At 42.4% G+C, this 25078-nt stretch overlaps 1 protein-coding gene across 3 annotated transcripts in view; it reads right to left on the reverse strand.

Annotated features, from left to right (window-relative positions):
• qless (decaprenyl diphosphate synthase subunit 1 qless) overlaps positions 1–25078 on the reverse strand; it is a 102858-nt gene that overhangs the window by 53676 nt on the left and 24104 nt on the right. The gene's annotated exons all lie outside the window — the stretch shown is intronic.

Here is a 25078-nt window from a genome sequence, read left to right on the forward strand (position 1 = left end):
TATATTAACTATCCGATGGGATGACTATTTATCATAGGATGACTTGATCGCTATAGGCTACTCTCACACACGACACTTATGGAAGTTGTATCTCATCCGGAATACTCTCATTACTCATTACTGCAGTGCTAAGGAAAAACGCCGTATGAGCCTTCAGACGGTGCCAAATTTCCTTTGATAAAACATTAACTTTTCGGAGAATCTGTGAATATTTTTCCTCCGATTTTTCAGATAATTTTGTTCACAATCAGATCTAAATTATCTGCAAATTGCAAGGGGGAATATTCAAAACCTTCCTCAAAGTTTAACATTTTATCTGGAGAGATTTGGCAACTCTCGAATGTTAATACGGCGTTTTTCCTTAGCACGGGAGATTACTCTCACTCATTGAATCGAATTTAAGTATGGACCGCAAACAACATTGCAACATTTTCAGAAATATTGGGAAAAATCGTTCCGATATTGCCTAGTGATGACAGTACTCAGTTGCTGACGATTTAGCAGCAACACCGCGTGAATGAGAAGGTAGCAAGATTTTCAGGCAACATTGAAAGGAGGATACTGTGCAGCGTTTGGGTTATCATGAGTTCTCAAATGTTTTGAAGTAGATGAAAAATATCAACGGGTTTCCAGGAGGGGCACACACGATGGAGAATTTGCAGGTGTCCGAGATTTGGAAAATTTCATATTTGAGACGTAACTGCTAAGAGAACTGAGAGCTATTCTTGGTTTCTAAATTGAACAATTATGGGAGGGAATATGACAGAGAAACCTCATCTGCTGAAATACACGTGTTTAAATTGGAAATTCCGTCAGGCCACCACAAGGCGGCAAATTTTCTCACTTTTAAAGTTTTCTAAAATTTCCAATCTCAGAAAAAAATTATGAAAAATACTGCGAGCTCAGCTCATTGAGTATTCTCAGGCTCAGCATTAAAATGTTTTTGTGCAACTTCTCCATTTTTTGCACATGAATGGAAGTGAGCCTCCCATACTGTCGTGCTGAGGAAAACCGCCGTATAAACCTTCAAGCGTTGCCTAATTTTCCTTGATAAAACACGAATTTCCTGGTAAACTTGTGAATATTTTCCTTACAGTTTTTCAGATAACTTTGTTTGCAATTCCACCAAAAGTTCCCGAAAATTTCAAGGAAAAGATTCATAATTTTCCTCAAAAATGAACATTTTATCGAAGGAAATTTGGCAACTCTCGAATGTACATACGGCGTTTATCCTAAGCACGGCAGCATAAGTATTAGACCTATGAATGATGGACACGAGCTCGGAGGACGGTCAATTACGCTGAAGGAAGGCTGATCTGTCAACTCCCGAGAGAGGAAGCAGAGCTGGCTGGGCATTGCGTTGCCATCTTGGCGTTGTTGTCGTCACCGGTTGTATACCTGTATGTTGTATGTGCCTTATGAGTAATACTTTCTCTCCGTAAATCGTAGTCGGATACCTGTATGCTAACCACCCCTCCCCCCTCCTCCTGCCAGCGTCGCGACGCCGACGACGTCGAATTCTGCGCGAAGACTGCGCCTCCGCCACCGCACCGCCACGAAGCACAGTGGATCAAATCAATGGGAGAAGTCGGACAAAATTTGCAGATTTTAAACGCTTATAACTCCGTTTATACAAAACTTTGAAGCTCTAAAAGTGAATCCATTAGTTTTCTCGTGAAATTTTCTTCAAGAAATACCCCTTAAAGATTGAAATGTGACGAAATTAACGTAAAAATTTGCAATTTAAGTCAAAAATTTCATGTCCGACCTCTCTACTCGACTCGATTCACTGCGCGACACAACGCCGCGGGCCCTAGGACGTACTTTTACTTCTTCCCGCTGCGCTGCGCCGCTGCCAATGGCCCCGAGCATCGTTCGCCATTACACCCGCTTTTGATCCTCGAAAGAGCCGCCGCCAAATGCCTCGTTGTCTACGCTCCCGCCTGCAAAAGCTATTTCCTCTTTCTACTATGTATGGTCTAGAGGATACGGGTTCGATCGATACGAATCGAAGAATAAGACAGATCGACAGCGATTCGATTGACAGTTGGATCGCACTTAGCAAAAAGGAACCAGTGCGATTACAGTGTTGTAAAAATGTTGGCTCCTCATGATTATTATCTAAAAATCTCCCAGGATAGCGAATAGTTTTGGCTTCCGACCCAAAAATGGTTGATTTTGAAGGGAAATAATGGTGTAAATTGTAATTCGGGTACTTTAGAAGGAAAGGAGAAGATGCACGATTCTGAAAACACTAATCGTGCTGGTTCCTTTTTGCAAAATGCGATCCAGTTAGTTAAATACTGTGTCGATTCGATCGACATGAATGGAGAAATGACTTTTTGAATTTTGCGATGAATTCTGTTCCGGTTTCACGAAATTTGTCGTTGGAGTCATAATACTACAACTCTGCGCCAGAATTCCTTGCCTCTGCCGCATGATGGGATGAGAGGCAGATATCTTGTGAAGAGCTGGGAACAACATAAATAATGAAGGCCAGGTTCCCGATTGTTCACCTCCTGATATTGTTTAATCGCATGGAGGAAGTCAGTGGGCTAATACTTGATATTGATAGACAAGACTATAGACAAAGAAGACATACGGAGTATGTAACGGTCTTATTGGTTGAAACGGGCGGTTCTTATAGAATGAGAGAGAAAATGATGGACTAACTGTAGTAGCTCTTGTCGGTTGCCGTTAGTGTTACTACTAACTACCTATTACACGGAGAAAAAAACCTCGTGCGTGGGACCCGAAGTTTAGGTCGTATGGATCTCCGAAGTTTTCAGATTGAGCATCTGAACACTTAAGGTCTGGCTGTCGAGGTCCGGATCACACATCTGAAACTTCAGTTCTTACAGGTGAAGTACTTCGGTTTTCACATCCGAAAAACTTCGGTTCTCACATCTGAATACTTCAGATGTAAGAAAGAACTGAAGTACTTCAGATGTAAGAAAGAACTGAAGTACTTCAGATGTAAGAACTGAACTTCGGCAGCTAGACCTTACGTGTTCAGATGCTCAATCCGAAAACTTCGGAGATCCATACGACCTAAACTTCGGGTCCCACGCACGAAGTTTTTTTCTCCGTGTACTTACTTCCGTTGTCCATTGCAGCCACCAGCTTCCACCAATAGGATCACCCCATTTCCCCTCTGTCTTACGTTACGCGTCGAGCGTTACGTAATTCAGGGACCCTGACTGAAGAGTCTGGGTGAGCAGGGAGAGTGATTGTTCAGCGAGCCGTTTCAAAAACCCAGGCAGGGTAACTGCCCCCGCAATCGTGAAGGAAGCGCCGTTACCGGTAGAAAAGTGATCCGGGCGAGGTTTCGAAAATGATGAAAAATGTAGAAAAAGAAAGTAGCCGCGGCGGAGAGGCGAAGCGCAGCGAAATATTGCGAGTTGCGAACGTGGCGCGATAGGAAGTGCGTGGAGCTTGGGATATCGGAAGCCGGCGAAAAAATAGAGATTACAAAACGCCCTGAACTGGTTTTTCAACTTGCCGCTCCCGCTTCATCCTTGCCGCGCCGCCCCGAGTTCCGTCGCGGAGGACGTTGCGAAATAAACGCCTTCCGCGCCCCGTTCGGCAACGCTGGTCACGGCTCCTGCCCGCTCTCACGCACACTTCGAAATTAAATATTATAATTAGATACGAGTGTAGACTGTCTCAATCCGATATCGGGAGATTATATGGAATTGGATCCAAACATTAACATAACCTCTAAAAGTCGTCGATTCGTTTCGTCGTAAAATTTAATTGCATACGAGTCCGTCTTCTTCTAGGAGTCGTTGGGTTTTTAATCCACTGCGCGGCGCCGTTTAAAACTAATGACAAAAATTGGAAAATAATTATTCAAAGGCTAGTTTGGTTTATATACGTTTTAGAACCTGCAAGCTGATTAGAGTTCCGACCAATGGTTACAGCTCGCGCCTGAACGGCTGACACATGTCAGAGGAGAGACGTTTTCACTCACTCGTGACGCGTAAGTTCGACTTAACGCTTAAGTTATGAGAGTTGTGACAATGGTCAAACGTGTATCCATTGCGTTGCTTCACAATTTCCGCTCAATTTCTATGTTTTCGAGGAGAATCGAGCCAAAAAAAAAAAACACAACACAAAATCAACACAAAAGTTTGGTTAATACGGGAAGTAAAACGCAAAATAACCGTAGCCTCCGGTTGACGATTTCAAAAGAAGATGTCAGCGAGTTTCCTTGAAGAAATTCAATAAAAAACGAGAGGTGAATACCAGCTCAGCAATCAGAGGAATGCACACGACAGCCCACGAGTGACCACGAAGTCAGTCCATCATTTATCCCCTCAACAACCAATAAGATCGCTCCATTTTCCTTTGTCTTCTTTGTTTACGAATCTGTCAATTAATTTCAATACTCAGCCTGATGGGTTCCGTGCATAGGTAATTCTCTCTATCCAAAAAACATTTTCCGGACCGTGCCTGCGTGAGAGGAAAATCACGGAAAGGGTAACTTGATTAAATTGACGAAGAAGCTCAAACTGTTTTACTCTCTGCGGGGGGTCTTAAAAATGCGGGGGTGGCGGCCGGTGAGTGCGGATGATAAAGAACAAGTGGCAGACGCCATGAGCCACCAGGTCCGCGCGAGAACAATGCGACGCGACGGGCTCATGCTGACACGACCCGCGACTCCCACCCGCCCCGCCCTCCCACAAACTTTCATAGACGGCTCACCAGACGCCTCGGAGATAGAATCGACACTTGGTAGTCATTTCTCTGGACGTCACGCCATGAAACGCCACGTCGCACGGTAGAACTAGAGTCCCTTTATACTGAGAGTCAAGACAATTCGGCTCATGGATGTCACAAACGGGAATAAAGATTACAGAAATTGAACGTTTTTCGTAATCTTTGATCGGCCCATTCTCAAATTCCTTTCTCCGTTCCTCCTCTCATTCCGTTTGTTCCTTGCCGAACCCGTAATTCCCTGGTCCATTCCAGATTATAATCTTTGCAATTGGTGAAAATGTAATCTTTATTTCCGTTTGTGACACTGTGGAGGCCTAAAATACGGGAACCAATCAGAAATGGATTCAAATTGTCTTGAATCTCAGTATAAAGGGACTCTAGGTAGAACGAGTCGTGCGAAGAGGTCGGCTATGAAATTTTGGGCGAAAACAGCTAATTCTGTGTTCTACGTCGTCAAACTTCAAAGGTTAAGAGATGCATCTCAAGAAAGAGTTTAAGGTAAAACCGATGAACCACTTTTAAAACCTCGAAGTTTTAAAACAGCGGAGTTAAAGGCTTGGAAAGAGTCCACATTTCTCTTATTGAGCCATTCCATTGTGCGCCGCCGCACAATGGATCGAATCAATAGGAGAGGTCGACAAAATTTGGAGACTTAAAACGGTGATAACTCCTTTTATACAAAATTTTGAGGCTCTAACAGTGGTTCGAGTGGGTTCCTCGTGCAATTTTCTTCTAAAAGCACCTTTTAAAATTGTTTAAAAAAAAAAAAAAAAAACTAGCCGTCATTTGGAGAGTCTCTCGCCGGCCCGTATAGATCTGCCGAGAGACTTTAACGCAGCGTCACGAAAAACAACCAGCCGGAAAATCCTGCCGAATACGAATGAATCCACTTTGCTCGTCGACTAGGGAGTAGGGCAACTTGAAGTTTGCGCATATCGTGGGTGTCGACGACTTTTTTGCCTGAAAACCATAAAATGCAACGGATACCCCGAACCCAGTCCGTGAATTCTCAAAGTTCCAACAAAAATCTAAAACCCGGGACGGACCACACTGATGAAAAGCTATGGCTTATAAACCAATTAGTGGCTCATATGGAACACCATTAATAGTTGTATATGAACAAATGATTATCAGTCTGTGAACCATATTGTGGTGGCTCGTACTATAGTATGGTATATATACCATGACTAATGTATATGTGCTATTATTATATGGATTGCATTTTGCAAAAAGGAACCACTAGCATTGCAATGATGCTAAGATTGTGCAACATCATCTTTTGCAATAAAATTGCGGAAATCGTGAAAACACTGAAAGTTAGATGGTAATTTTTGTCTTAAATTTACAGTTTTTAGCGAGTAAAATAGAAACTATTAATGGATAATCGGGTTTTTCCTCCAAGACAAAAGAAGATGCACAATCTTAGCAACATTGCAATGCTAGTGGTTTCTTTTTGCAAAATGCAATCCATATACCCTTCACTATTCACTATTCTTCTATATTGCCTTCACTACTATTAAGGGTGTTACATATGAACCACTGATTGGTTTATGAACCATGGATTTTTCTCCGTGCAGTCCACGGCCGACGATAGCCCAGTTCCGATCGGTCGGTAGGAAAGGTCAATAGGAGTGTGCAAACGGGCAGTTTCCGGTGACGACATTTCAGGTCGCTCCTTCTGTATCGACGCTCTTTGTCGACGTGGACGACGACCACGTCACGGGTTTACCCTCGTCCACGTCCATTAACAAAGATCTTGTTGACGCGCGCGAGGTGTCACTAAACCGCGCCGTGAGCGAGGAAAAAGAAAAAAAACCACAGCCGTTTCCTCATTCGACGGCCATGGAAAGGGACGGGAGAGGGGGGAGGTGGGTTGGCGTCAATGAGGAGAGTAAACACGGGACGACGGGGGTTCGGCGCGGGAGTGCAGGGCTCGGACGCGGCAACAAACGCCGCGATTGAGTCGCGCGCGTGCGTCTATTCATTCATCCCGTCACTCCGACTCATTCATTCGCCGGGCGCCACGCGCCACGTCCAGCGCGCACCCTTGAGTCACGATGACGAGCGTCTCGAGCCAGCTCCGATGCGCCCGGGCCCGCCGGGCACCCGTCTCACTCCGCGCTAGACAATTCTCGCCGTGCTAAGGAAAAACGCCGTATGGACCTTTAGGCGTTGCCAAATTTTCTTTGGTAAATCACGAATTTCCGCACTGGAAAAAAAAAAAAAAACACATTGGATCTAGAGTCCAGACTCTTAAAAACATCGACAAGAAAAAGTACTCTTGATTCAATCAGAATCTAGCCTAAATCAGGAACCAAGCCTTAATTTAAGCGGATTTCGTTTTGATTCAAGCAAAATCCGATTGAATCAAGGTATTTTTTCTTGTCAATGTTTTCGAGAGTCTGGACTCTAGATCCGATGTGTTTTTTTTCCAGTGCGGGAAAATTTGTAGATATTTTTCTTCCAATTTTTCAGATGATTTTGTTCGCAATTTCACAAAAAGTTCCTGAAAATTTCAAAGAAAAATAGGCACAATTTTTCTCAAAAATAAATATTTTATCGAAGGAAATTCGGCAATTCTCGAATGTTCATGCGGCGTTCTTCCTTAGCGCGGTAGACGTAGCCAGCGCTGGTGTGCGAGGAGTCCGCGGTGAATGTGAAGAAAAAACCGCGGTCGCACAGCGATGCGCTTTCGAATTTTCAGTCTGGTTTTTTTTTCTGATCGAACTTTTGAAGGAACACTGCGATGAAAAAAAAGCTACTGGCTGTATACAGGGTGTCCTAGGATTAAGTACGAAGATTGAAGGAGTCGATTCTTTGGGTCAAAAAATGACATTTTCGTGGTTCAACTTTTTTTCTCCAAAAACGCTTTCCCTGGGGGCCAAGGTTGGAGAGAAAAATCGTCTTTCTTCCAAGGTGACAATTTTTATCAACCAATATTGATGAAAATTGGTTAATGGGAGTAATTTTTAGCGCTTATTTAATTTTTGACCTCTAAAGAAGGGAAAACGCATTTCGAGGGGAGGGGGGGGGTTAGGAGGGTTATAGAACCTAAAAGTGGCCAAAAGTAATGTTTCCAGCGACAAGAATTGATTTTTGACGGCAACACTAAATTCAGCATTGAAAAATATTGAGAAAATGTGACTTGCGGTTTTTCGCTATTACTCGTCGTTTTCAAGAAAGGGACTGAATGGAGCGCGGCTTGGCGCGAGGGGGGTGGGGTGGGGGTGGCCCCCAGAGAAAGCGTTTATGGAAAAAAAGTTATACCACAAAGACGTCTTTTTTGGACCCAAAGAATCGACTCCTCTTCAATATTCATACTTAATCCTGGGACACCCTGTAGACATACCGCCCGTTCTGGGCTCAGAGGCTGGAAGTTCCGGGTGCTGAAGCCGTAGCTTAGATTGCTCCGAGTGCTACGCCCGGAACTTTCTGCTTCTGAGCCCGGAACGCGGACGGTATGTATTGATGATTGTCTAATACGCCTCTCTAAGTGACTTTTAGAGATATAATAGTATATTAGGTCTGCGCAGGGCCCGCCACAAGGGGGGGGGGATACTGGGTCCTTGGTACCGGGGCCCGGGCCCTGGAGGGGCCCGTGACGCAGGTGACAAACCACTACGAATTCATGTGTAACCCTTGTCTCGTAGGGAAAAGTGAAAAAATTACCCTAAAAATTCCGCAAAAGGTGAATAAAGTTTCAAAAACACGCTAGGGCACTATAAAATTTTTCTTACTTTTTCAGAGATTTTCAAGATTTTGAGTATATGTAGAATGATATTTTTAGTAACTGTGTTTCATTTTCTTCCGTTGTCGGATGCTAAGAGGCTCCTTTCTGGGCATCCTCGACTTCAATGGCTTAACTCCCTTGCCATAGACGTACGAGAGGAGAGTCCAGGGGGGCCCGGCTCCCCATAGAATTGAAAATTATCATCTGCCCCCTCAAAAAAAAAATTTTATAGATGTTTTGAATGCAACAATTCGAAAGTTTTTGGTGCTGAAAGTAAACAAAAAGGCGTAATTATTCTGCAGAAATTGATGGAAAATCTCCATCATAAGAGCTTCAAAATGCGTCCAAATAGATTTAAAATTTCAAAAATTTCCCGGGGGAGGCCCCCGGACCCCCCCTGTGCTAGGGGCCCGGGCCAGAAAATTGGTACCAGGGCCCGAGATGGGATGTGGCGGGCCTGGGTCTGCGGGGCACTTTCATTATCCTCAGATTCCTCACAGAGTAACCTACAGTTTCGGCCGATTCAGCAAAAAATTTGGTCGATCGAGCAAGTCCTTTTAGTTGATCCGACCGAAAAAAAGGAACTTAAAGTGACCATAGACATGGAATTTCAACCGTGTCAATCTATACCAGAATCGATACCAACGCGATTTTCAGCGAAGTTTTAAGCTCCGTCCATAACTTTGACTCCTCCGTAACCAAGAAACGTTGGTCCCTGACCAGCGACAAGCCTAAAAATTGCGCAGATGATCAGTCAAACTCATACTTGGGTCACCCCGATCGTGGAAGGGCCCCTCCCCTGCGTTAAAACTGGGCTCAAAGTCGATCACGTGACAACATTGACCTTCCAGGATCGTCAAATCGTAACGGAATCGCGGAGGCAGCTTCGTGGAATGCGGTAATTTTCCCCCAAGATGTGGCAACGTCGGCTCTGACCAAAAATACTGGTGACACAGTTTGATGTTGAGAGTAAAACGATTAATGAATCATTGATGAACATGTTGCCCTTCGCCAGTCCCAAGCAAAGACCGAAGAGCGAAATGCTACCGTTGACTGTTGGTTGTACGGCGGTGTCTGGGCAGCGCGCGCATGTGTACATGAAAGCACCAAAACAAAAAGCGATGTCGCATGCCGTTTAAACTTGACCCGGACTCGCATTCCTCTTCCAGCGTTCCAGATAGTTTTGCGACCGAAAGCTCGATCCGGGCCAGTACCACACGCCCATCCGTTTGCGCAGATGCCGCTTCTTACGGGTTTCGGGTCCTATTCTGCCGTGCTTAGGAAAAACGCCGTATGAACCTTCAGGCGTTGCCAAATCTGATTTGATAAAACGCTAATTTTCTGGAAAACTTGTGAATATTTTCGCTCCAATTTTTCAGATAATTTTGTTCTCAATTCCACCTAAAGTTCCTGAAAATTACAAGGAAAAATATTCATAACTTTCTTCAAAAATAAGCATTTTATTGAAAGAAATTCGGCAACTCTCGAATGTTCATACGGTGTTCTTTCTTAGCATGGCAGAACTCTGCCGTGCGAAGGCAAAACGCCGTATGAACATTCGAGAGTTGCCAAAATTCCATCGATAAAATTCTAATTTTCGAGGAAATTCACGCGTAGTTTCCCTCGAAATTTTCAAGAACTTTACGTGAAATTTCGAACAAACCTATCTGAAAAATTGGAAGAAACTCATTCATAGGTTAATCAAGAAATGTGTGTTTCATCAAAGGAAATTTGGCAAAGCCTGAAGGCTCATACGGCATTTTTCCTTGGGATGGCAGTATTGATAGTCGTTCTTTATGCAGCTCTTTTCCTTAGGAGGCTGAGACCCCATTTGGTATACATTGTGAGCAAAGGAAGTTTGAGGAGCCCTCAAAATGACACCATGGAAAGGAAAATTCCTGCGCGAACCTCGAATAAAATAGGTTGACTTCTACCGTAAAGTTTTTCAGACCTATAGAATTTTTCTTTAGTATTCTGTACTTTTGGTAGTGGTAAATCATTGTAGTCCCTTACAAAGATACATTTCTATGGTCATACTACTGAATCTTACTCTAGATTTGCAATACTTCTCCTTTTTATGATGTCATTTTGAAAGTGCCCCCTCCCTCTGTCAGAGTGTAAACCGATGGGGCCGCTCTTTAGGAAAGGAGCTGGGCAAAAAACGATCATGAATACGGCTTCATGTCTCGGAAGAAGACCAAATATCTGGACAGAAACTTTACCAGCCTCCTAAACATGAACATGGGCGGAGCAAGAGATACTCTCACAATTAGCATTCAAGCATTTGATTTGGGTGCTCATGATCGACAACGATTGCACTAATGCACTATGCTATTTCAGTGATAGTTTGGCAAACTGATCTTCCTCTGGGTTCTGATCTTGTTTGTAAACGAAGTTTTTCAACATGTCTCTCATTAATCATCATCAGACGAAGATTAGTGTTGGTCCGTGAAAGTAAATTTGCCATTTTACACCTCGCAAATGGAATAAAGAAAAATAATGACCACGGCTTCTTCAATGACATCGGGGCCCGCCATTTCAGCTTCTGTTCGCAAGGTCTGAAAACGATATGACCCTACAGTGCAGAGTCTTCCAGATGGATTTAGAATCTTTCAAGAGAGTTTCTGAAGTTTGAGATAACGCGTTAGATGGACCCGCTCTACCAGTTTGTAATGGTGATAATGAAGAAAAGGAAAGAAAGAATAAATTAAAATTATCCTTCCCCATGAGAGGTATATGTTTGACATTCGTTGGCAAAATGTTGCACCTAAGTGGAACGAAGTTCTTCATGACTGAAGACTCGGTGCATTCTCAAGGTCTCTTTGTAATCAAGTTTCGCACAGATTTGATGGTGGGAATTCAGTTACATGGTTAAATCAATAGCCATCAAGTAAAGTGAACGGTATCCAAACGCTTACTTCTTTCGGAAAATAAAAAAAAATGATTGATACGGTAGTGAAGGTTACACGGCGCCTCATTCTAGTAGGAAAAATGTATACCTCGCTCAACTTCGGAAATTGGTATTGGACCGAATCTCGAGGACGAAGTATCAAATTTTCCGTTTACATTTCATTTATTTTCAAGGAAGTATTCTCAGAAATTTTTCCATGAAATTTCGAGGAAATACACTCGGGAATGCATAAGTAGTTATGAAACGAAATTTCATACTCAAAAACGACGACACTGGGAAAAAAAAACACATTGGATCCAGAGTCCAGACTCTGAAAACATTGACAAGAAAAATGACTCTTGATTCAATCAGATTTAAGCTTAAATCAAAAGGAAATCCGCTCAAATTAGGAGGCTTGGTTCTTGATTTAAGCTTAAATCTGATTGAATCAAGAGTATTTTTTCTTGTCGATGTTTTTAAGAGTCTGGGCTGGCTCTAGATCCAATGTGTTTTTTTTCCAGTGGATTGTTCGTGTGTAGATATGTGAGTAACCAAACTACTTACACTTGATGTTTTTTTTTTTAAAAAAAAAAGAAAAAAAAATTTAAAGGGGTTCAGACGTGGTTTTGGCCATAATCTGAGTGCCATTTTCAGATGTCTATCTTGGGTGAAAGATGATCGTGAGCTTGCTCATTGGCGCACATCGGAGAGGAGGATCCGTTCAGAAGCTGCTCGTATCTCGCGAGTCTATCTTTCTGCCAGTCTGCTTCCCCCTTTACACTTTCGTTTGAGTGATATCCAGGCTGGAGTAAGTTGTCACGGAGGTATCATCTCGGAACCGCCTCTTGAGCTGGAGCAAGTGTTTAATTATTGCACGGTTTCATACTTCTGACGCACGCCACTTTTGATGCCGCGCATCTCGTTTCTTTCGACTAATTAGCCCCTATGCGTGCTTGCCGCAATTATGTTCGGCGTTTTCCTGAATACTCGAATTTCCGGTGAAAGTTGCCGGGGATGAAATTCGAGCCAAAGATTTCCAGATTTCGGCACCTGAGAATGCACCACAGACTCGGAGCTTTGATGCAAGTGTCTCCACTCTTTAATCTCCACTGAATTTTAAGCTTACAATTGGACTGCATAATGAAATTTGGACCTATAAATTCCGGCCCGGTTTAAAAACAACGTATATGTCATTAGTTTCCCTGTGCACATAAGTGTTTTTTTCAGATGAGCCAGAATTTATAGGTCCAAATTGCAAAAATGTAGGTAGTCCAATTCGTCGCCTTCCGGACATAAGGGCGTAACTACAATCAGCAATGGACCCTGTCGTCCGTACAATTCAATGCTTTTCCGGGTTCATCTTAGTATGTAGTTACGTCCTTTTGTCACCCGGGCTACGAATTGGTGGGTTACAAAAGATAGTGCGGGGCTTTTGAATCACCCCATATAGATTCCGGAGTAAAACACACTTCGAATTTCACTCCGAGATTTTTTATAACACCGAAAAGAAACTCCGGCCGTGGAAGCCGACTTACGGACTGTATAGACATGATCTAGGTTCAATCCTAGCTGTAGATTCCTAAACTGGAATAGAAGCCGAATAAACTGCAAAAAAATAAAATAAATTGTTTGAGGTTATGTTCTACTGTTTTGAACGAAACGATACATCGAACCACCATCGAATACGATCCAGTGGCTAAAGGGGGCGATGAGACGACAATGAATCCATCTGTGTTGTGGGAGAGGCGGCGTTAAGGCGAATCCAGGGTTCGATTAGGGATAATTTAAGATTAGAGATAGCGCCACCAGTCACCACTGACAATTTCACTTTCCTTCAACGATTGCTGAAATAATATTCTTCAAATTACAAAGAGCAGTTCCACAAGATATAGATGATTTTTTGCTTGATTCTTGGAGCCGAAAATATTGGCAATTAGAATTACAAGCGCAGAGAAAGTACGGCTGAAAGTTTCAGCTTAGCGGCACCGGCCGAGCGCGCAACGGAATCCTTCATTTTCTGTCTCTCTTTCTCTCTCCCATTGCCGCAAGGAGAATTAATTTCCGCCGTAGTCATGACTTCATTTTTGGGAATTTTTAGAAGATTTTTTAACTAAGTGTTCCTCAAGTATGTTACTATATCCCCTGGATCTCCAATCTTGAATAAGTATTACGGTTTTTATTATTTTGGCAAATATCGACGGTGAAACTACCAAACCACGTATCTCGGTTTGCGACGTCGCAGACTTCCTGCCATACTTAAATTTTTAAATGGGAAAGTACTCAACGTGAATTCTTGAAAACTTCCGTGATTTTTCTTCTCAGTGCGAAGAAAATTCTGTAAAAACTTCAAGGAATGATATTGAATTGTTCTCCTCCAGAAAAATAAAATGAGAGCGGAGATTTTTAGACACCCTAAACGAGATACGTGGTTTGGTAGTTTCACCATCGATATATACGGCTATTCTGAGCAGCGCGACGTGGTGGCCAAATCGGTGAGTTCCAAGCCTGGATTCACCTTAACGTACGCCTTGAACTAGTTCCTCTTACCCGGATCAATATTTTGTGCCGAATCTTGGATAAACGTCGAGGTGGAAGGGAAGGAAAGTAAGCTCGCCGGAGGCCGATGCGGAAACTTTCTCGAGCGGCGACCGGATCGAAGAGACGGAACATCTCTGGACGCGTAAACAGTCGCGAGGATCCGAGGATCCGCTTCCTGTGGACTTAGCTGGCATCATCGTCGCCGGCCCGAGCTCCAAAGCTCCGAGATTACGTAAAAGGAGCAAATACGAAAAATAAAAGCTTCGTTTCAGCGCTGCAGCGCCGGCGGCCGGCGCACCTCGCCAAGAACCGAAACGACGATGCTGACGCATGAATGAAATTCCTTGTCCCGGGCGCATGCGCGAAAAAATTGAGGGGGTATCATAGTGTGGACACAGCGTTCGGGACTCATTGGTGACGCGACCGTTTGGCGGGAAACTTAGACAGCTTGCGACGACTTGATAATATGACACCAAGGTTTCATCCGGCAATTGGACGTGTTTCAACTAAAAGACAACTTCTCAAGACTCATATGGGGTTCTTCCTAAGCAAGGTAGTATTGGCTTTTACGTAAAATAAACTGAATGGTTTTAACAGTACTTCCTCAAATTCGGCAAGAAAAACTTAAGTTACACTCGGGACGATGTGCGCTCTTAGTCCAATTGTCATGCTTGAAAAATATGATCGTCGATCTATGATTTGGAACTGCATTTTTTTTCGATATTTTAAAAATATCTCGCTAGCACAATACAATTATTTATACGCGAGTCACGGTGCTCTGCCTGGCAGAGTTTTTAATAAACATTATGAATGTCCAAATTTATTTTTTGATGCATTTTTATTTCATTTTCTTGATTAAACCGCTACTGTACAATAAAAACGCAAATCGTAGCTCTGTGCAATCTAGATCACTTGGCTACGATTTTCCAGGATAAAACAGTGTACAAGCAAGAAACTTGACTATCACTCTAGAAACACTTAGCGGACTGTTCACAGCGCAAACTTGACGCCCGTCAAAACTTGCGAAAAAAGTTTCCAAGGACGCCAACGGAATTGGCGGGAAAATGGTTGGTGAAATCTAGGTGCGGCACGGCACGGCATGCGAATGAGGAAGACATGTGCGCTTTCAGACGAGCTACTCAAGAAATGAATGGCGAGCGATGTATGACAGTGAGGGAACACAGAAACCGTGACAGGGTTTCTTGGATTTGAAAATTCCACGACTTTCCGGGGGCTCGAAGCAGAAAATATCCTGATTTTTCCAAGACTTTTCAATGTTTTTTGGACTCAATTTTTTATGCCGACGCTTTCCAAACAAAAATTGTAGTCTTTATTTTTGTCTCTTGGAATAGGAAAGATCTACAACGTAAGAACTGCTAACAATAAGTCGAAGTTCTGAATTCGCAGATAGACCGTGTAAGCGCGGTAGGGAATGCAGACATTTTTAGGATTTTCGACGGATTTTGAGGGTTGGGTAAAATTTCTTTTCCAGGTTCTTGGTGACTTTTTAAGAACTTGCTTCATTGTAAATGTACCGAGCAACTATCCGCTGCATGTGAGACCATGCACCCATACCTACTATCACCGTCGGATTGCCCGAGAGAGCGAGATTTTAACATGTTGACAGAAGCGATTTTGCAAGTTTGCAATTACTTTTTTTCCTCCATTTGAAACCATTGAAAATGTCGATTTTCGGCGAGGCAAGCTGCCTCACCAGCCTCACCAAGAATCGATCGTTTAACATACATCTAAATGGCAGAAAACAGTGTTGCCAAATTTCAAGAATCGTCACTGCACTGACCGCCATCGATGATCGGTGAGTGGTGACCAGAAGACCAGAAGTTACAAAAAGCGATGGACAGTCGCGCGCATGCGCTTAATATTCCCGCCGCGTGCCTTCCCAACAAACACACCCCACATGATTTGAGGGAACTCAAACACACAAATATTGACTCGAGTTAAAATCTACCTTGACTCGGTGCTGGCACATTTACAGAATGTGTAATTAGCGCCCATCTCGCATCGCATATCTCGTATCGAGCCCTCTCTTCGGAGTCTATTGCCCGCGTAACCGACTCGAATCGATCCTATCGATCCTTTCACACTGAAATTCTGATACTTGAAAAGAAGTTCAACTTTCAGAAAACGGTTAAGAAAGTGTTGCCCCGATTCTGCTTTGGCGAAAGACTCCATAAGCGAGATACGGGGTTTTACAGACAAAACGATAAAACTACTTTTCAACATCCTCAACAACTCGCGAATTGTTTTGTTACTAATGGGCTGTTTCAGCTGAAAAGTTCACCAATTTTGCCTCTTCTGATATGTTCGTGTAGTAGTATGATTTAGGGATATGACCAAAAGAGTAGCGTGAGTAATGTGCATGGTAGCTCATTAGGGAATTTTTTTTTTTTTTTTTTTTTTTTTTTTTTTTTTTTTTTTTTGTGTACGTGTCGTGCTAGTAACTGAAACATACAAGTTCAGTTAATTCTCGAGGCCTTTCCAACTTCACCTGTCTTCATGAGTTTTCACTGGAGGATTCATTGGAAAAAAAAAACACATTGGATCTAGAGTCCAGACTCTTGAAAACATTGACAAGAAAAAATACTCTTGATTCAATCGGATGTTTGCTTGAATCAAAACGAAATCCGCTTAAATTAAGAGACTTGGTTCTTGATTTAAACCAGATTCTAATTGAATCAAGAGTACTTTTTCTTGTCAATGTTTTTAGGAGCCTGGACTCTAGATCCGATGTGTTTTTTTTCCGAGTGTTACACGAAAAACCAGAAAACTACAAATCCATATATTTTTGAAAAATGTCATTCTTTGACTCAATTATGCAAAATTTGGAATGAAATTTCAAAATGTTGAAATTTAAACGTCCAGACGATATGCAACGTTGCAATACAGATACGTCGGCTTTAATACTAGAGCTATTGCGATTCGCGTAAGGATTCACTAATGAGGAAGTGCGGTCAAAATCGAGTTCGATGGCTACTTGTTCGAGTAGCCATCTCTAATTTTTTTTACAACGGGGCGTGATTTCTGAGTCTTGCGACGTGTGACTAGGAAACTTAGGACGCGGAACTAACGATGAGATCCTCTTGCAGTGAGATCGTAGTAGACGGTAAACACCGCCATTCAAACAACTGCAACTGCTCCTAGAAAAAGATTCCTTGTTTGCCGCCCTGGTCCTCATCATGCTGACGTCTTGGGTTCTTCAGACGATCCGCACGTTAAGTGCAAAGCAACGTTGCTAAATTTTCTCGAATTCCTTACTTATTCCACCGCGATTCCAGCGGCGTTCCGATTTCGATTAGGAAAAAGGAACCTCTTTTTTAGTCTTTTTCCCTTCAAATGTACCTAAGGTACCGCATAGGAAGACCAAAATTTAAAACAACTACAAGTCTTGAGAAACTGGTCACGTACAATTCGATAGGTTTAATGTAATCATGCATAAACCTACGTCATGATTTTGTATATTTTTCGGTAGACCCTGTAAGGGCCGGGTAGAAACGCACAAAAAGACCAACGTTCCCACACACTGGAAAAAAACACATTGGATCTAGAGTCCAGACTCTTGAAAACATTGACAAGCAAAAGGACTCTTGATTCAATCAGATTTAAGCTTAAATCAAAAGGAAATCCGCTCAAATTAAGAGGCTTGAATCTTGATTTAAGCTTAAATCTGATTGAATCAAGAGTATTTTCTCTTGTCGATGTTTTTAAGAGTCTGGACTCTAGATCCAATGTGTTTTTTTTCCAGTGCATGCAATTTTTCAGGAGTGAAAAAAAATATGGAACGGAATCGAATGGACATTTATTTTCATCGGCCCATGTGAAGATTTTGCTTGCTGGTTATCCACGAAGGAGACCAAACGTCCCACGCGGAGGGGAGGGGGGCACCTTGATATTTTCCCCTTTTTTCGTAGAGAGGAATCGACGGATTTTTTCTGCTTAGCAAAGAGTATATATTCTCACCAAAGACTCGTGCCGTGTTCTTGGACTTGGGGCTAGAGAGGTCGATGACTATTCGCTTTGGAAGGCAACGAAGTTCTTGAAGCGCCCAGCTGAACTTAGCCTTCCTATCCGCGATAAGCATGAAAACTAGGCTAAAAATGCAGACGAAAAAGCGTTAGTCTTGTCCTCTCACTTGGAACGGGTATTCACATCAAACAAGTTAAATGGTGATATTAATGATAGTGAGACTGAGGAAGAAGTGAGTCCTAACTTTGAGAGTATCCGCTTACTTGCCAATAAAAATAGCTATGATGAAGTTTTCAACGAAATCAAGCACAAAACCAAATTACGTAAAGCGTCCGGTTTTGACTTGAAAAAATTTGATCATTCTTGAAACAAATTAGAGATGATAAATAAAATTGATGAAAATCAATAAAATAGAAAAAAAACGTTGCTGCAGCGTGAGAGAATGACATTGACGATAACGGCACATCAAGCTGACTATTGCGTGGCCGAAATAACGTCACTACTGCCGAGAAGGGTCAAGATTGACTGCAGTGGCTTCGGTGTTGCACTTGTGCACTGCGCAGCCGCGAACGATGTTGCAAGACAAGCCTGCATTCTTCACTCGCCGAGCGGCCTAACACAGGACCCAAGGTGAAGATCCCTGGGGGATCACGGAGAGGGGGGCGGGGGTCGCCCTCAAGGGGTGATAATAAGGTAGTTGTGACAGTGTCATTATTCTGAGGCACTGTGACACGCTAACTTGCTCAACGCCAGCGCGCTGACCCGGCGCGTGAAGTTTTGCGACACCGTCGTTTTTTCACGTTCAATGTCTCTTGTCTCGATTCTGTTGCTAATACACAGAGAGAAAAACCGACACGAAAGTTTGGTTAATACGGGAAGTAAAACACAACATAACCCTGGCCTTCGGTTGACGATTTCAAGAGAAAACGCCGGCTAGTTTTCTTGAAGAAATTTAATAAAAAGCCGAGTGGTGCATTGGAGGAATGCATTTTCTCAGTCACTCTATCACCGCAAACTATACCAAAATCAACACAACATCTGTGTTGCTTCGTGTTTCACGTCCGATATTTACCAAAAATAGCACAGTAACACAAACATTTTTATCAGTGTAAGAAGCGTTAGAAACAAGGGACAAGAACTTTCGATGTTTGTTTCTCTCAAGAACATCGTCAGATAAAGAGCTTTTTTTCTCGATAACTTAAAATGCTACATCGAACGTTTTCGCAAAGCGGAGTGAGCAATGTTGCTATCTCTTTTTTATTTTTCTTTTTTAAAGTGTTGGTGATCTGGGTGAGCTCTGCATGCTACAAGGTTTTCACTAAACACTATCCGCCTTAAAACTTACTTGGGCGGATTTAAATCAAAAGCACCAAGGTGTATTCATTTTGGCATATGCCCTATCACGCATCTATTCTTAAGCTCATGTCCAAAAGAATATAGTTCCTTTCCATTTAAATACATATACGTCCATTTTTTCTTGAGCATACTAAGTATAGATTGTGTATGGGTTAGTTGAAATCGTTACAGAGTTGGTTGATAATCTGAAGATGTTGCAAGGTAAGCATACAAGTATTTTTCCCATCACATAATGCTTAAACAGCTGAAAATTTTCGTAGGGACATTATATTGCCGCATAAAATTGAAAACGAAGCTCACGGAAACACCTAGAATTGAAACCGAAAAGGTTACTTTCGGTAGAGTCTAAATATCGTATCTCTTCGCCTCTTATGGAGCAAAACTGTGTTTAATGGCTTTCATGTATGACATTAGGTACTGCAAATTTCCATATAAAATTTAATTATAGCAATATCTCACGGCGTACCTTCAATTGTGCGGCTTTTAGAAACCCTATTAATCTTTCGAGAGACTGGTGTACACTACATGCACATTATGAGTCATTTCCACCTTAAGATTTCATCCCAATTTTTTATCGACAACTCAATAAACACCTTAAAAAATGGAAGTAAAAGATAAAAATGGAGTCTGAAAAGCAAGAATACGTGGTGTTCAATCGAATTAAGACGGTAGCCAATTTCAAACTGACTAAATTCGGTCGAACTTGCATCGAGTGAAAAAAAAAGAGGAAAAAAGGCAACATGGTTGAAAGAAAAAGTATATAAATCATTTCTCCAGATTGTGGATGATGCGACAACGACGTGAGGTAGCATGATAATTTTCAAGAGATCAATTTGCACGCCAGATGTGACGGAATACTAATAGGCTACGCGGAGCTTTGATCTGACTATGCCTGTAAACAAACGCTTCATCATACACGGCGATTGTTCAATCGTCAAAGCAGTTTTACTGCTGGATCAAAATTTCTTCTTGGCATCTTCTCTTTTCACTGCCGACGTGAAATGGGACAGAAACTTTTAAAGTAATTTGCTATCACTTTATCCATTGCACTTGAAAACGAATAGTAGAGAGAAGAGAAGTTCGTCCAATTCAATTTATTATGAGAGAACGTTTGTACAGATTCGTTTGATATAATTTTAAGGAATTTGCTTCTATTCGTAACATGGAGAAAATTCACTATTTGCAGGAAAATATGCACAACTGTTTTCACGTAAGAAATTAAATTGCCCAATTATTTGGCAATAGCTGAGGTGGCTTGGTTCCTTTCTGTTTGACGCGGTCCATTTGAAGGTAAGGTGGAAGCGACGCGCGCGCGCCTGCGTGGCGTGAATTATCGATTATCGATATTTCCCCACTTGACGCTGTGGTGAAGAATCGATCAGTAAGGTGTTCGTTGCGAGCACCCTACTCATCGATCCTTTTCCGTAGGTTCAAATGGCAGATCAATCGATATATTGCAAAGCACGCCACGCCACGCCACTGTGCTCTACCCCCTCCGTCTCCAGTCCACACCGACGACGCGGCGCTGCGGAGAATGCACGTCGCGCGACGCTGTGTCTGGGTTGGGGCGTCGCGGCGCGGGCGAGGGGCGTCGGTCGCTTCTTTGCGAAGCGCCAAGTTTTGCAATGGCGCAAGTGCGAGCTGGAGCTGCGAGCAGCGAGCAGCGCACACATGTTCCCGTTAAGCCAAACTGGTTCCCCTAATCACCGCTGATTAAAGGTCGTCTTCACTCGCCCGTCTCGCTCCGTTCTCACCGAAAGGTTTCAACTATCTGCGCATCCATGCGCCGCACCCTCGTCCTCGGCCCACGCTCCGTTTCGACAAAAGTCAAATGCCTCAAGCGCCAAATTCTATACAGCCGTGCCGTGCTAGGGAAGAACGCCGTATGAACATTCGAGAGCTGTCAAATTTCCCTTGATAAAACACGTATTTTTGACGAAATTCATGCATGTTTTTTCGTAGATTATCAGATATTTTGGATTAAATTGAGTACAAAATTGTCTGAAATTTTGGAAAAAATATTCACAATTTTCCCAGTGCAGTCGATTTTTATCGAAGAAAATTTGGCAACGCTTGAAGGCTCATGCGGCGTTCTTCCTTAGCACGGCAGTATACAAGTAGGGCCGTATTTCTAGTCTTCCTCAAGGCCCAGATACACCCGCGAGTTACAAGCGCTTGTTGAAAGCGAAACACCAGTAGGCAAGGAGGGTTTCGATAGCTCGACATCAAGCGATCGAAATCCCGGTTTCCTATTGGTGCTTCACTTTCAACGAGCGCTTGCAACTCGCAGGTGTCTCTGCCGCTTCAAGAGGCTTCATGGGGTGTAAACTGCGATTAAGGGGAGTACAAACGGATGCCTTTTAAAGTAGCATCGTAAAAGTCGATGGTTTATTTTAGGAAGACATTGGCAGGGAATCTCAGTGATTTGTTTCTATACGAATACATAGTTCAATATGTACTAGGGTCTTGACAAATTTCAGGGAAGGTAGGGACCTACCTGAAACTTAGCAAACCTTACTATTAACTTTTTTCCAGAAATATGAATTTTTTGCGGTGATGCAGTGATGTTGTAGGGCTCTAGTCTATTTTCTAACTAAGGAATCAGCTATGGACTTGAATCTATTCTCGGAATCGGTCTCACTCCTTTTGCATCCATGACAGGGCACCAAGTTATTGAAAATTGAAGCAAATGAGAAAAAAATATAGCTCTAGGGGCGAATTTAATTTTTTGGACGTCAGATACATACGTACAGAACTCCGATAGAGAAAAAAAAGGAGGTGTTTGCATTTCGGGCATCTTGGATTTGTTGATGATTTGATGACGAAGGTCGGTACAGCGACGTTTAGCGTGAAGGGGACGTCGCTGTACCGACCTACGTCATCAAATCATCAACAAATTCCAAGATGCCCGAAATGCAAACACCTCCTTTTGTTTCTCTATGCAGAACTCCTAGATTTCATTAAAATTTTTAGAGGAAATTGTATCTTCTTGGGAGAAGAATGAAACGAGACATTTTTCCTTTAGGAGAAAGAGAAAAATAAGAAATAAATTTTACGACTCGCAGACTCCTTGAAATTAAAAAAAAACAAAAAAAAAAACAAAAAAAAAACAAAGGTCTTTCTTGTCCATCATGTTCCGTTTAAGCGGCATTATACTTGAGGAGCCTCTGGAAAATCGACTTTTGCCAAGTTGAAACCGAACTTCCAGCTCTTAAGTGTGCTGCAGCATGGAAATGCGCCACGTGAGTCGGCGACTTCTCTCCTTGGCTTTTCCATCTCGGTCTTGGCTCTCGAAGCGGTGAATGAGCCAGCTGTCTCGACTCCTACGCACACCCGCTCCAGACGGCGAGACCGTTTTCATTCATAACATCGCGCCGAAGCCGGCAAAGAGCCACGTTGCCTCTTCACAGCGAATATTCTACCGAGACAGCGTGGCACACCTTACGACTGGCATCCTCATCGTATTGTCACAGCTCATGCTTTTGAGAGTTTAAAAAAATCATTTCACTCCACGTAATTCACTTCATATACTTAGGTGTTTCATAAAAGAAATAATTATCATATAGCGCCTCGGAATTTCCTAGGAATTTCCCTTAAATTACAAAGATTCTAGGTGGCGGTAGCCACTCCGGCCAAATTCTATATGATTACAACATTTCAAGTTCAAATTTTGCTTGGTTTTAGGTTGAAAATATTCCACATTGCGAAAAAAGAATTAGCAACGTCTGACGAAGCTAAGTTGAATCTGTTTATATCCGGCCGATTAAGTAGGAATACATCCAAAATATACTTTAAAATCGAGGAATTTAAAGAATCACACGCAACGAAAATTGAATTTTACATGCCTTGAGACAGCAATGAATTTAAACGAAACGATCGTATTTTTGACACAGAACAGATGGGGCGAAACATGCTCCACTCTACATTTCTATCCTAGCGTTAAAGTCTCTTAATCTAATCGACTCGGTTTCTGTTAAACGGGCGTAAGTCCAAAAACGCATTGAGCCATAGCGATTTCCACGATCAAAGAAAGCCAGGGCTCATAATTTTTCGGACTTACGTTTGTAAAACAGTAACCTGATCTTTCCATGATACACTACAACTTATTCATTCATCTGTCATATGGTGGATCTCGGAAATCAATTTTCGCACCATAAGAAGCTATATTAGAGCTGAGATTTCAGGCTAATTCATCGTCCTTCTGACATAAAGACGGAACTACACTTCGCGAAGTACCCTGTCGTCTATATAACCCATCGTGTTCCAGGCTTATAAATGAGTGTAGTTACGCTCTTTTGTCAGCCAAGCGAGGAATTCACCACTGGGTGCGTCCGAGTACTTTGACCGGGACGAAGGACGGGTTTTACAAGGATGAGACTTTGGACGGGAGCAAGGTGCCAAAAGCGCACGATCAAACAGATCTCTTTCAATTTTAGCAAAATTCTTGTGAATCACACATACATAGGAAATTTCTCATGTTACATCAACCCAGGTCAAAGAGTACAAATATAATACTACCATCCAAAAGGAGTGGGCCTGTTGCAAACTTCAGCTAGAGCAAAAATTAGAGTCGTTACTCATGGATCCTATTTGATAGTGGTTCGATGTATCGCTTGGTTCAAAACAATAGAACATAAACTCAGACCAAAATTTTAGGATATTTGTCAGGAAAGCTGAAAATGAGAAATTTCGTAACGATTTCACTACTCTTGGCCAATTAGAGCTCATACGAATCAAAAATCCATCACAAAAAACCCGTTCCGTCAGATTACTCACTTGACTTTTGAGGCTATGTTGATGTTTTGAACCCATCGATATCTATACAATCTCACCCGTTTGATGTATTGAATACGATTCATAGGAAACGACTCAAAAATCACTATGATCGTATCGAGAAAGTCTGAAATACGTTCCTAACTTAACAATATGCGTAAGAAATATGCGTTTTTTTAAAGTTTCCCGCCTTGAAAATGCTACTATGTCACAGGTGAACATTTCGTAGGAGGAGCCGTTCCATCCAACCTTTGCGCACTGGGATGCTACGTAATATTCAACATGGCAGGCGCTTCCGCACGCCAATACTGCCGAGCTAAGGAAGAACGCCGTACGAGCTTTTAGATGTTGCCATATTCCCTTCAATAAACATCGAATTCACTGGGAAAATTGTGAATATTTTTCTTCAAATTTTTCCGACAATTTTGTTCACGATTCAAGCTAAAGTATCTTAAAATTTCAAGGAAAAGTTTGCATAACTTCCTTCAAAATTACATATTTCATCCGGGGAAATGTGGCAACTCTCGAATGTTCATACAGCGTTTTTCCTTAGCATGGTAGAATAGCGAGGAAGCATGGTCTTTGTCAACGCAAGAAAAATGGAATGGAGGGCCGGATCTCGAAACTATTTAAAAGCATTGTTTTTACGACAAGTTTGACACGAATAACACAAAACGAATGTCCCGATCCAATCTTGTCGGCTGATGAATTTATATTGTATACCTGAAACTTGGCAAAATTGGGTATTTATGCAAAGTAAATCATTTTGAACTCGTAACCAGGTGTGAACATACATTTTTTCGCGCGGCTGCCTGGGAACCGATGAGGGTGGAATTTCGCGACCTCTTAGTATGAAGCGATCGGAATTTCAGGAATGTTTCCCACGAGGCGGCCTACGATTTGAGAGCGACAGAAGACAGAGAAGAAGAAGAAGAATCCGGAAGATTATCTCTGGGACTTTGGCAAAGAGCGTAAGTCCCCGTCTGATGTCACAAGTGACAGGAATCTTAGACTAAAATTGATAGAGCAAACATTGGAGCACCCAGTGAGAAATAGGAAATAGCAAGCATTCTTTGCGGTCAAAT

This window comes from Bemisia tabaci, chromosome 4, assembly GCF_918797505.1.
Source record: "Bemisia tabaci chromosome 4, PGI_BMITA_v3".
NCBI classification, from domain to species: Eukaryota; Metazoa; Arthropoda; class Insecta; order Hemiptera; family Aleyrodidae; genus Bemisia; species Bemisia tabaci.